Here is a 14,644-nt window from a genome sequence, read left to right as displayed (position 1 = left end):
CATGCCGCCGTGCTGCCCACCATGATGATAATAGACTAAACCTCTGAAACTGAAAGCCAGCCCAGTTAAGTATATAGCTGAGTTGTATCATAGGTACACACACACACACACACACACACACACACACACACACACACACACACGGGATTCCCCCATATTGATTTTCATAATTGTTAAACTATTTTAGAATGCCAAACAGCAGTGTGGAATGGATCCCTTTTGTCTACATTCTCTCTAGCATTTGTTATTTGTTTTCTCTCTGACACTATGATGGGGTTTCTGTTTCTTTGATGTTTAAGCAACCCCCATTCTAAGAATTTAGACCCGAACAGAGCCATGTTCTATATGAAATTAAATATTAATCACAGTATTGATATCTATATTACTACTATAGATTTCAAAAATATGTATTTGTTATATTTCTAGGAAATTGGTTGAATTAGAAAAGCCTTTTAGTTCTTATTTTAATTTCTAATTAATTTAGACATATGATTTCAAAGTCAAATCTAACTTTACACTTCCAGTTTAGTTAATAAAAGTTGTTTCCCCAGTTGAAAGTTTTTCTTAAAGTACCAAGTTTTCTTAGTTAAACCACAAAACTTATATATTTAAAAAAGAAGTTGCTTATATACATATGTATGTGTATAATTTATAAGTTAGTAGAAAGTGTTTAATGACATTTCCCTGTGTTTTCAAAATGAGCCCAAACACCATTGAAACCTATTGTATTGAACCAAAACCTCTTGTTTTTTCTAACTTAAACCCCTTGCAGAAGAATTTCCTCCTTGCCCTACTTTGCTATGAGCTATTCTTATGCTTCCCCTCCTGGGCATTTGCCTGAGCCCTCTTTAAGAGCCATGACTGGTCTCAGATGGGCGTGAATAAAAGGGGGGTATGAATCTCCCTGAAGAAAGGTGGGCAAGAGGCTGCTAAGGGCCAGCAGCAGAGGGAGTCAGCAGTGCCCGGGGAAGAGCATTCTGGCTGCAAGGCCGCCCAGCACCTGTCACTGCTGGGCAGGGAATCTGATGCCCACATCTATGCAGTCATGCCCCAAATGTTCTGCTTCCCTGGGTCTATTACAAGTGATCCTGGAAAGGATGCTTTCAGAAGTGGGGAGAAGTAAAGAAGGGAATGAAAAGCAAGACAGGGGACTAGGAAACAAAGACGTTGTTGTTATAGCCAGAGAGTGGGAAAGTGGAGCCTTCTGCAGGGGAAACCTGCATTTACTAATTCAAATTAATCCCTAAACTATGCTCAAAATTTTCTTTTTAAGTTCTTTCTTTTCTTAAATTAAAATATAATTGCGTCATCCATCCTTCTGTTTTCTTCCTGAAATTCTTCCTACATCCGCTATCCTTTGTTGCCTCTCAAATTCATGGCTTCTTTTTCTTTGTTATTGCTACACACACACACACACACACACACACACACACACACACACACACACACGTGATAGGCTTATGGCTTGTAAAGCATTTAATTGATTCTGAGAGGTTACAATGGAAATAGGGAAAGATCCTCTTTCTGAGGAATTTTCATTTGGGAAAAATATGTTACATACCTAAACGAAGCCATTTAGATATGAACAGTGTGTGTGTGTGTGTGTCTGTCTGTCTGTCTGTTTGTCTGTCTGTCGGTCTATCTAATAGCAGTAGGGCTGACACAGGAAAGGGTCAATGTCAAGACATACCTAATTTGTACTTTGATGTTATGGCGTTTGATGAGGTAAGCTGAAAAGTAGAGAGAGAAATAAGTTCTAAGTATCAGAAGTAGAGTACTATTATTATACACGTGCCATAACGAAATAAGATTTTAAATTATATTATACAATAAGAACTAAAGTACAACTAGATGAAAAATTATGGGACACGTTTAAAAGATAAAATACAGAGGTGATTGAGAGACAGAACTTGAGATGGTGAAATTTTATGTAATTGTGTCCAAATGAAGCCATATCTCAGGTCCCACCACATAGACACCCTGACAAACACCAATACTCTTAGTTTGGTAAGGGACTGGGGTTTCTTCAGAGACCATTGTTGACTTAATATTAACACTTAATATTAATTATTATTTTAGTAAAATCAGTGGTTACCCTTTCATCAGCTTTATACCAAAATAACCACACAGAGAGACCAGAATCTATTTATCCTGTAGCACAATACTGCACAATTATTACTCCATCCTGAACCTCTAGGCTAGAATAGTTTCTTTCCACTCAGATTTTCCACTTTATACTTGCTTCTAAATCATCTCCTAGTTCCATCCATTTTTCTTGATGTTTCCCAGCCTCTCCTTGTGGCTCCAGCCTCTCCTTCCTCCTCTTTCTCCTCCCCTCACTGGATCAGGATGTCCCACCCTATTTTCTGCTATTGCTCAGCATTGGCTAGTTTGTTTTTTATTGACAACACAGAGAACAAATGGTGACATGTTTACCCAAACTTGAAACTGGAGATACTTAGAATAAACATCACAATGTAATATCAGGGCAGAGATATCAGCATTTGAATGAACAAAGGCAAACTGTACACAGTCCACAAGAACATTGTGCCGACAGACCATCATCTTGCCTCACTGATCTCCAGTGCACTTTCGGCCTGTTGAATGAACACTTGCTCACCTTTGGAGTCCTCGGGTCTGTTACTAGGAAATGTCTACAACAACCGTAATAAGATTTCTTTCTAATGAGTTCTAATATTGCTCGGGCACTTAGCATCTCACATATATAATTCCCTTTAATCCTCACAGCCACAGAAAGAAAGCCTTGTCTTCTTTTTATAAAGGAGGAAACACAGAGAGAAGTATGTTCCTGTCTCTTTAAGTCCCTGTCAAACATCTTAGCAGAGTCCTCTATGCTGGCTTGCTCTCTTTCCGTTTTGCCTCCAATCTGCCTCATTCTATGTCTTCACTCTTTTTCCCACACTCAAAGTCCCTCTTGCTTAAGAGTGCTGACAGACATCTCCATTGGCATAAGTTTTGGTCTTTCTCTTCTGGTTGGGTACCATGTTCCCTGGAGACTCTTGTTTCCCTGAACTTTCAGGATGACACTCTTTCTCATCTCTTCCCAGTGTTCACTACTGTTTCAGGTTTTTTTTTGTTTTTTTTTTTTTTTTTATTGGACCTAGCCCATTTTCCCCATATGCTTCCGTGAGCATGCACATGTTCTGTTGTGGGCACCATCCCAATCTTTGCTATCTTTATTTTTAAAAGTGGCTCTTTCCTTTTCCACAAACCAACTCATTTTTCATCTGTACTTTGGTGTTCACTATTTAGGTTATGCCATGTGACTCTATTGATGCAATGCGTGACACATTTCTTCACTGGCAGAAGATGATAGAGCAATTGCTTCTGTTGACACCGTCTCTTGCTGTGCCAGCCACTTCTCACCTGTTGTTTCCTCCATGTGAACCTCACTTGTTCCATCCGAGTTTGTGTGTGCAGGTTCCTTTTACAAGTATATATAGGGATCCAAGGTCAGCACTGGGTATCTTTTCCAAGCAAAACCTTAGTTTTTAAGGCGAAGAATCTTATTTTTCAGACAGGATCTGACCATCAATCCCTGGGCTCCTCTCTGTACCTCCCTATCTCTGAGATTACAGGCATGAACTACTAGTGAGCAAACTCCGGTCTGCACGCCGGTATGACAAGCACTTTGCCAGCATGGTCATCTCCCTCCTCGTTTTTTTTTTTTTTTCTAATTCAGCCTCATTTCATCAGAATTTTTATGGCTTTGTTCAAAGCACTATCAGTGTTGGGCATCTGCATTACTTGATTGGATTCGCTTCCTGCTTTGGGAAATTGCCCAGACCCTGTGTGTGATAAGAACAGGATTTGCCATCTTCTTTTAGAACCACTAATTTGTTGCAGTTGACTGGCCTTGGGGAACACCACATGATCTCTGTTGGGCCACAGCAGTCACTCACCGCTTACCAGCTGCAGCTGAGAAAGACCAACACATCTTCCTGTCATGGTGAATTGTTTTTAGACTGTGTTCTTCAAGTTCTTCCAATTTGTAGATTTTCCAGTTTTCTCTATTATTGATTTCTGCTGGTGATTGCAAACTTGTCAAACTTATTGAGATTTGTTTTCTGCCTTAACATATGGTCGATCCCATCTGTCTCATATCCAATGAGTGTGTCCCATGTTCACTTGAGGAAATATATATTTTGTTGGTTTAGGGTAGGTTTAAAATAGCTTTTTAGGTTTTGTTTGTTCATAGGACTCTACTCTTCAATTCCCTTACTACTATGTATAGTTTTTGGTCCACTGTGGGAATGAGGTCTGGATGTATCCAAACTATCATTGAGGAATTATTTATTCCTTCAGCCCCATCACATTTTGTCATATACATTTGGGGGCTTTGCTGGTGGGTGGGTATAGATTCATTTACCTACTTAATAAGGAAGACTCTGTTTTTATTCAAAGTCTTAAGGGATGCACCTAGTTTCCTTTTTGCTGCTATAATAAACACCATGGTTAAAAACAGCTTGAGGAGGAAATGTTTTGTTTCATCTTACACTCCATCTTCCAACCCATCCTTGAGGGGATTTGGGGCAGGAAATCAAGGCAAGAGCTTGAAGCAGAAACCACTGTGGAGTGCCATTTACTGCTTTGCATCCTAGCTTCTTCTCAGCCAGCTGTCTTATACATCTGAGGACTCAAGTGTGGTGATGGTAACACCCACAGTGGACTGTGATCTATACTGCGTCACTAACAACCAAGGAAATCTACCTCAGACCTGCCCACAGGCCGATCTGGTTGACGCAATACCTCAACACACAGGCTCTCAGAAAACTGTGGACACCCAAACACAGCTGAATTGAACTAGGAGAAGAATCAGAAGGCTTTTATACAAAATTCCCCCCAAATCTATAAATAGATTGGACATGTTTTGTACTTTAATATTTGACATTTACATTATAGTCATCATAATAGTCTAAAAGCTCCAGGCTTGTTAATGAATTTTTGTAAAAACAATAGAAAATTTTTAAACAGGAAAAAAAAAGTAATTAAGAGACGATGATGGATTTCTAGGCTGAAATGGCAATCATTTATAGGCTCCCACGCAGAACACCCTCCTCTGTGGAAATGCTACAGTGTGTAATTTATGTACATACAAAGGACGCTCTATAAGAGGTGCCACTCACAGTAATTGAATTTAATTTTGTAACCAGAAAAGGTGAATTTTGTATAAAGTGTTTTAAATGCATTCTCTGGGTATCTCTCATTAAACACTTTTTTTTCCCTAGCTCCAGGCGACAAAGGGAAAAAAATGCCCATGTGCTGAGTCTTTGCATCTGCGTTATCGGGTCTGTCTGTAGAGTTGATGTGGGATGAGAGAGGCACTGCTCCTTTAAGAACACAGAAGATTGGTCCCTGGAGCTTTTGATGCTTATCAGAAATTTTCATTAAGCTGTATTATAACACCCTGAATGAGTCAGAGAGTCTTCAAGTCACAATTCAACCAAAGCTACATAAAGGAGAACTTTAAAAAGCACAAAATATATGAATAAAAATTCGCTACCTGACGTGTAAGCCTACAGCCATATTCTGATGCTGTACATAGGAGAGGAAAAAAAGCCAGTTCTTCACAGAGAGAATACATGATCTATAAATTCTGCCTTGCCTTGGCTTACCACATCTGCCCTGCTATGGTTCTTTCAGGGGAACATGCATCATCCCATTCCTGGAATAGCAAGGGATCAGAGGCAGGCCAGAGATGCACACACTTATGCAAGCACGCTCACAATTACACATAAGCCCACACACTCATACTCACACACCCACACACTCAAAGTCACAATTTTTCAAACAATCACTCACACTCTTACACACACCCATGCACACTACTAGGTAGAAATAATGTTATTTCTACCTAGCTTCACAAGAGGAATAGATTATTCCAGAAATAGGTGGTTAGGAGCCAAGGCTCCCACCCCAGACTTGAGTTAAGTAGGTGTCAGCTTCCATCACAAAAGGATAAGTGTGTCCGTTTGAGGAGGGCTCAGGCAATATGAATACTCTTATGACTCCACCGAGCTGTTCCTGGCCTCCTCTGTCAATAAAAAGTAGATATAGAGACCATAAGATAAGTGACACACAGGGGAAGGAAAAAGTAAGGACCAGGAAAGTCCACATAGGCAAAATGGACATTTGTTCTTCCTTTCTTAATATATTTATTTCTTATACAGCTGAATTTTGCAAGGGGCTGGTAGTATTTTTCCAAAAACAATGTTATTATAGCTATGTATTTTTACAAGTGAGGTGAAGAAATTGAGACTTGACTAAGATCACAGCTTCCCTAAGGACAAAGGTATAACTCAACACTACTTCACGTGAACCTTTAAAACACTGGTTGTCTGTCAGCCTCAAAAAGACCTACTTAGCTGCAGCTCAAAATGCAAGGTAAAAGTCTTCCAAGATGGCTGCCATGATGGATGATGGACAGTGGCGGCTGGGATTATAAACTATTTTAGGGTATGGCCTAGTTGGAGGAAGTGCGTCACTGTGGAGGCAGGCTTTGAGATCATGGGTGCTCAAGCTATACCCAGTGTCACACACAGTCGTCTTGTGCTACCTGCAGACCAACATGTGGAACTCCTCCAGCCCTGTGTCTACCTGCACACCTCCATGCTTCCCACCACGATGATAATGGACCAAACCTCCAGAACTGTGAGGTAGCCCCAGGATAAATATTTTCTTTTCTAAGAGTTGCCATAGTCATGGTGTGGCTTCACAGCAATGAAACCTTAACTAAGACAGACATTGAGGTGGGTGTGGGGTAACCTAGCACATACTGAGTGACTTGCTTTTCTTTTGTGTCTTGTAATACAGGATTCCTGCTTTGAGGAGGAGGATGATGATGACAACGATGATGATGGTGATGTGATGATGATAACAACAATGACCCAAGAAAGGGTCTGATAGCACAGGCTGGGACAGTGGCACAGAGAAGAATCTAAAGAGAGTAAGAAATAAGATCATTTGCTGGGAGTGAGGGGGAGGGTATCAAATTTGTGGTTTGAAGGGCCATTGTGTACAATAGAAGAGACAGCAGAGAAGAAAATCCAGAATTTCTGGGCAATTCTAGGAAACCAGCTGAGGCTCTGCTCATGTGAGCTTCTCTATTAGTGAAAAGGGTTTAAGCAGAAAGCTGGGCTCAGCGTTTCTGGAATAAGGATATGAGACAACTCCAGAGCCATTCAGGACTAGCGACAGTTAAGTAGGATGAGGAGAGCCTGCTCTGCCACATCAGTGGATACTCTGACATTTGGTTTCACCCAACTAGGATTCAAATAACACTACGTGTTGTCTCAGCAAACTTGGCATCTCGTAGCTATGCCTTCAGTCATTTCCTCCAGTCTAAGACTGAAGCTCAAACACATGGCAGTCTTTAGTATGGACCCAACTTGAGGCTAAGCTGTGGCAAGCCTAAGTAAGAGGTCTTAGATGTCTAAGACTTGGTTGAATCTGAGCAGGTCTGGAGGGCTGCCGGGATAGAGTCTAGGTGCGCTTTCCCCACCAGCGCTAAGAAATCACATATAGAGAGAGACCATTTCATTTTAAAGGACTGAAGAATCTACCAAAGGACAGCTTGCATCCTGATGAGAGGAAAGCTTACCAACTCTCATTTCACGCCTTCTCTGTGAGCACATGGTGCCAGCACGGCTGCACCAAGAGTTCAGACTGATTGCTGCTCAGTAGGAGCCAAGCGATGCCCTGTGTCCTTAGCCTGCATCGCCTCAACTGAGCCAACAGCATTCAAGGCGGGTGATGCTCTTTCCTCTCAAACATCTGAGCTTGAGACGTGGAACAGTTTTTGGAAGGCACTCCTAAGTTGGTAGTCGCACCAGGACCAAACTATTCTAGACACAGAAACCAGAGTCCATAGCGTCAGCTGTGTGAAAAGCATTTAAAGATGTTGAGGGCTTAGCTTGCTCTCTAGTTTTAAACTGTCCTGAGTCGCTAAGCTGAGTCATTTGTTACCATTTTCTTTTCTATTTTGGAGTAATGGTGGTTGGCAGCTTAAAGGACACTGGGCTTTGTAGGCGGGAGGGAGTCTCTGTACCTTAACAATATGTTTACTTAATAGCTATTAAGATAGTGTTGTCTAATTTAATCTGGCCCCTAAACCCTGAACCAAAATTTCTTAGGTTTCATACATCCATTCTGTTTGCTCTCAAATTAGCTTTCATTTGTTTGATTGTTAGGGCTGTTCTGTTTTGAAATGAGGTCTCATGTCATCCAGGCTGGTCTCAAACTCACTATGTTAAGCTAAACTGACCTTGACTCGCAACCCTTCTGCTTCTACCTCCCACATGTTGGAGTTACAGGTCTACACAGCCTAACTCAGATCCTGACAGTTTTCACTGCTTAATCGGATCGTCTTTGGGCAAAGCAGGTACTTTAAAGTAGCATACCTGCCCAAGTCTCCCTTTCTGCCACTCCAAGGCTGATCCTCACATTTGTTTTATGTGCCAGGAGCCCTGGCATGACATATTGGTTCCGTCTCCTTGGTTATAGAACCTACAGGGTACTATTCGCTATGGTGTAGCTGTAGAAGGCCAAGTTTTAGTCCCTCTTCCTCCTTTGGTCTTTCTATTATCTCTACCAGAAAGCAAGACATGAGAGCTTGAATCTCTACAGCTCTGGACCATGGAGACCACTCCTTAGCATATGACATCCTTTGCTTACCATGGTTATAAAGGTCACCTTACCTGGGACCACCATTTCCTCTTCTGTTTGGGGCTTAGAACTTGGAAAGAAAAGCCTAGCAAACATTTTCAAGTTGATCCTGCACTTTTCCCTCCAGAAAAAGAAAAAAAAAGGACCAGATATTTTAGGTGTTTTAACAAAGAAAATGCATGTATGCATGCATACATACATACATACATACATACATACTTATATAGGCAAGATAACATAGGCTAAGAAAATCCCCAAAGAGCAGCTGGGGGCACAGCTCACAGTGGTACAGCACTTTCCTAGCATGTAGCAGGCCCTCAGCTGGTTGCCCAGCACTACAAAAATATGTATGTTTAAAAGAGGAAAGGGCATCCAAAAATAGTATCTTGCTACTCTGAGCTCTGAGGAAGGAAAATGTCCCTTAGCTATAAGGCATGCAGTACAGATTAATGGTTCTTTGGTGAGATGGATGAGAACTCCTGTGACTTACCCTCTGCCATCGGCCTGGGTCACAGAGAGAAGAGGATGCGCAGAACATAGCAAGGGGACATAGTGTCCAAGGCCACTGCGTGCTGCAGTGCCTACAGCGTCCTCACACTGAAGTCCCAGTGCACAGCTCCCTTCAGGAGCATTTGGAGACATCCTGAGAGTGTGCCCATTTGCCCAAGGGAAGCGCATTCAGGTGACCTGAGGTCACAGAGCCCGATGCCGTTTTTAACACGTTGTCACGCTTGTAATTTGTGCTTTGCTGACCCCATCAAGGTTTTCATAAGTGGAGTCACTTTGCTTTTATATTTCAGGTTGACTTTCTGTCTCCTCTCTTTGGAGCTGGCAGGTGTGGGTCAAAGAGTACTTTCCATTAAAAAATGAGTTTTGAAGAACTAATGTGTACCATGGTGATAATAATGTATTGATGTGCTTAAAACTTGCATAAAGAATGGATGTTAACTATCTTAACTCATATACAAACCAAAGGTTACTGGAAGATGATAGATTTAGTTAACCTGATTGTGATATATATGCATATATATATATGTATGCATATATATGACATATAGATTATTAATAAATAAATGAGATAGATGGATGATTGGTAGATGACTGATAGATTGATAATAGATAAATAGATATAAATAGATGATAGATAATTGAGAGATGATAGATAATTGATTGATAGATAGATGATAGAAAGATAGATAGATAGATAGATAGATAGATAGACAGACAGACAGACAGACCTTATTGTCTATCTTAAATACATAAGATTATTTTTTAACAACTATTTCTTTGTGTGTGTGTGTGTTTCAAGATTTTATTTTGGAAGTTTCAGGACTTCTTTGGGCACACTTCCCATCTGTACTTGGTTGAATATGCAGATGTGGAGCCTGTAGACACAGAGCTTTGTAGCTTGAGTCCAAGACAAGAGAACATGATCCCAGCACTTGGAGAATGGAGTCAGGAGAGCTGTGGAGAGTTCTGGGCTACCGTGAGCCACACAGTAAAATTTTAAAACAAATAAAATGTAAGGAAGCAGGGGCTGAGAGGCTATGACTGAGGGTCTAAGTGGGAGAGCAGAGCTTAGCATCTTAGAAACCAAGAGAGAAGAGAGAGGATCGGGCCTCCCAGTCAGTTTCCTGCTTCCTCCAATTTTGCCCCATGTAGGCCTCCACCTTTTGGGGAAGTATTGGCCACATTCAGGGAAGCTCTTTTTCCTCAATGGTCCCACATACCAGTGCTCTCTGGAAAGGCCGTCATAGGCATGACAAAGATTGTACTGACTGATTTCTGAGGCATTGCTTAGTCCAGTCAAGTTAACCACCTAGATAGTCATCGTGTTGTGAATACCATTCAATCTACTGAAAATACAAAAATACAGATGAAGAAACATGCCCAAGATGAAAAATTGAAAGTAATATTTCTTCCTAAATTATTTTTCTATTTCAACCTAGCTCACTTGACATAGAAAGGTGTTTGTTTGTTTGTTTGTTTAATGATAAAAGCTCCACATCGTTGAAAGAGGTTGGCTTTATTGGCTGTTTAAACCCCAGGCTGTACATCTAGAATACTATTGAAAATCCCCCAAAGTCTTTTTTTCTTTTTTTCTTTTTCTTTCTTTCTTTCTTTTTTTTTTTTTTTTTGCATTCAGATAAAAATTCAGTAGCAAGGGCTTAGCAGAGCTGTATTTATGTGACAGAATGCAATTCCTACCCAGATTCTTAGCCATAGCAAAGCAGTCTGGGAAATGTACTGATGGCTCTTTGAGCCATCCAGAAAGAAAAGAAGACAAATAGGTAGAAGTGAACAGAGGGTGTGGCACAGCCAAACTCACCACATACCACTGCCATACCTGAAAAGAACTGAATGGCTGTTTTCTGTGAAAGAGGTTCTGCACTACAGATTGTTCCACAGCCCCAAGAATTCACCTCACAAGTATAATAGCTGCATCTGTTTTTGTCCGTCCTTATTCCACATTTGAAGTGTCTAGCAAACACTAAAAGCAAAGCAAAGCAAAGAAAAAAAAAAGGCCCTTTGCTTATAAAAAATTTAAACAAAAGAGACTTCATTGTACTTTTAATTATCAGACACATGACTTGGGGCCATGACTCATTTTGAAAACAACGTCTTAAGAGAAACAACAAGAAGAAAGTTTGAATTACAGGAAGATGACATTGCTCATGAGACTCTATGGGTCAGTAGGAGGCCATACAGTGAATGGCAGTGGAAGAGTTACTTGAAGATGGCAGTTTAGCAAAATGGTTTTAGTTTCAAATTCTGAAAAACCCGTCCCATGTGAAAATGAACAGCTTGGTGTTGCTGCAGCTGAGAGTAGGATGACAGCCGCGGCGCAGACTAGAAAAGGAATGAGACTCCAATTCAGACTTAGGAAGGGCTGCCGGGTATGGTATACTCACCTGGAGGTAGAGTGGCCCTCCGTGAGGATGGGGTTCCACCACCACTAAGGCAGCTGAGGGTGGAGGAGGGGATGGCTTGGCTAGCTTCGGAGGCCGCGAAGAGTGGAAGCTGAGCTAATGTATTTGCTGCATCCCTTCCAAATTCTTGTTAAAATGTCTGATGGTGCAAATGTTGACTCTTGCTTCCTTCGGGCTAATTTGTGTTACGTAGGCTCTTAGACCACAGCACAGCTGGCAGTGCCTCTGTAGCCAATGTGTAGATCTGATAACAGAACAGCCCTCCTACCCCACCCATGTGTGTATGTGTGCGTGCGCGCACACACGTGCATGTTTCATTTCTCACCTTCCAGTCACCCTGCACTGAGTCAGCCCTTCACACGTTATGAGCAATGCATTTTCAATTACACTCATTTGCTATTCACTCCTGTCCTTTCTTGGTAGGAGGCCGATATTACTTTCCACACCTTAAAATCAAGCACAACCTTAAACGCTTCAAGAAATGTTCACAAGGTCACTGAAAATTAGACGGAGACCCAGGGAGCTAATGCATCGCTTGGTTTCCTGAGTCACACAGCCCCCGCGCCTCCTCAGGAGGGCTAGCTGGCAGGCTCAGGAAAGTGTGGTGGTGTCTGTAGTTCTACTTTCCTGTTCATGCTTTTGAAGGAACAAAACTGTGTTTGTACAGTGTTTTAAAAGGAAGAAAGAACCAGACCAAAAGCCAGAAGCTTTTGACAGAATGCTTATTTTATAATATGATGCCTGGGTTCTAATTTACTCTTTTCTTGTTCCACACAATTCTAGAGGTTTTTTTTTTTTTTTCCTCTTTAATAAATCCACACAAAGAAGGTCGATTAGTGAACTGGTTTGTTAAATCTTTCTCTGCTCAGCTTTAGCCACAATGGAAACGAAAAAGGAATTGCTTAGCAGAAGCTGGGCGTGTGAGGGGCGACTTCAGTCTCTCTAAGCCTGCTTCCATCTGTCCATTTGTGAATTATTCAACCAACACAGAGCAGCACTACTTGGGGGTGGATCTTTATAAAGGGTGAGACTCAAATGAGCTCTCAAACCCACTCCTCGATCCTTGGTTCCTTAAAATAACTCAAAAAGAAGAAACCAACACATGCAAACGTGGCTAAGGGCGGATTTTATCACCAGATCTGCAGGGATTCTACATTTTTTCTGAGAAAGCAAAAGTTGGTTTTAAAGGGGAAGCAGAACTCAAAAATCCAATTAAACTCTTAAATATATTTTCCAATTCTCATATCTTTTCCCCCGAAATAATTTCCTTGAAAGGAGAAGGATAATAGGTCACTCCTGGTGTGGCATTAAATTTTGTGATCATACCTGGGGTTCTGGGAAGAAGCAGAAACCTCAAGCACCTGCCCCTTTCTGTCTGAACTACAACTGTGAGAGCCACTGCCACTGTCCCTAAACTTTTCCTTCTGATCCAAGAAGTCCTTTAATGTTCTGGCATGTAGTATGCATTTCACAATTAAAAGTGAAAATCTTGGGTATGGTAGTATACTGGTAGAGTGATCCCCCAGTACACACAAGAACCTGTCACCCAGCACACAGAAGAACATGTCACCCAGCACACACAGGAAGGTGTCGGCCAGCACATACAGGAAGGTGTCACTCAGAACACACAAGAACAAGAACCTGTCACACAGCACACACAAGAGCCTATCACTCAGAACACCCAGGAAGATGTCACCCAGCATACACAGCAACATGTCACCCAGCACACACAAGAACCTGTCACCCAGCACACACAAGAACCTGTCACCCAGCACACATAAGAACCTGTCACCCAGCAAACACAGGAACATGTCACCCAGCACACACAGGAAAATGTCACCCAGCACACACAAGAGCTTATGCTTGATCCTAGTACTATGAAGGTGCACATGCATGTACACACACAGGCACACACAGAGACACGTGAAAACCCATAAGATTTAGAAAAGAAATCAGAAATATACAGATAGTAAAGGAAGTTATATTAAAATGCTAATATTTCAGAGCTATCTGTTATTGCTGGTTCTTTTTCCTCCAGTTTGTGGGGTTAGTATGAAAAATAAGAATAATGAGAATTTGTCCTTCCCTCGGAGTTCACCTTGCTGATAACCAAGAATTTGAGTCTTAAAGACCCGTGGCTCCCCCTCCCCGCCCCCCCCCCCCCGCCCCCGAGCAGAAAGAAAAGGTTTTGAAAGTCATCCATCTCTTTTGGGATGGTGCTGGGGGGGCGGGGTGGTAAGAGTAGTGTCAGAGTTGCCTGGCCTGAGATGAGGTCTGACCAACAAACCAGATGGTGGCCTGCAGGCAAAACAGTGGCCATGCTTACTGCAGGTGGCAATAGGCAGGAGTGGTTAAAGTGATGTGAGTGTGTGTGGCAGGGTCCTAAGAAAAGGAATCTTTGTGTACTGGACCTCCATAGACTTGACTCTAGGAAGAACACCGTGAGATGGCGAGACCTCCATGCCCCTTGTTAACAAGACCAGCTAGAAACACCTGCCGTTCCTGAGCAGCCACTAGAATTGTCAGTAACTGCAGCGACCAAAGCCAAAGAGCCCTTCATCTAAGTCTCCTGGTATATCTGGTTAGCCCCAATGAATTATGGGTAAGAGGAGTCAATGAGGAAGACTGAGTTGGCTTACAAACACAGCAAGGTGAGTCAGAAACAGGGTAGATACGGTTTCCACCCTTTTTGGGCACACGTATATGTGTTTACTGCTATGTTACCAGGCGACTGAAGATCTTAGGACCAGTTCTAAAAATAAATCAGTGATTTGGAACTAAGTAAATTGTGGAGAGTAATGTTAAGGATAGCTTTCCAATATTTCATCAATTTAAGTTTCTGTATGTTTATAAGATAATCACATCACTGGTTATTGGAGAATAAAGCATTTAGGATTTTGTTTTTCTCTTTGTCTTGAATGCTAGGAGGAGGAGGAGGAGCTCGTTGGGAGTTCATCTTTGCTGTATCTAATGTGAGCAAGGATGGGGTGAGCCACCTTTGGCTTAGCGTTTGCAGCCCTGGTTACTAG

The sequence above is a fragment of the Acomys russatus genome, chromosome 21 (genome assembly GCF_903995435.1).
Source record: "Acomys russatus chromosome 21, mAcoRus1.1, whole genome shotgun sequence".
NCBI lineage: Eukaryota > Metazoa > Chordata > Mammalia > Rodentia > Muridae > Acomys > Acomys russatus.
This window is presented reverse-complemented; position numbering follows the sequence as displayed.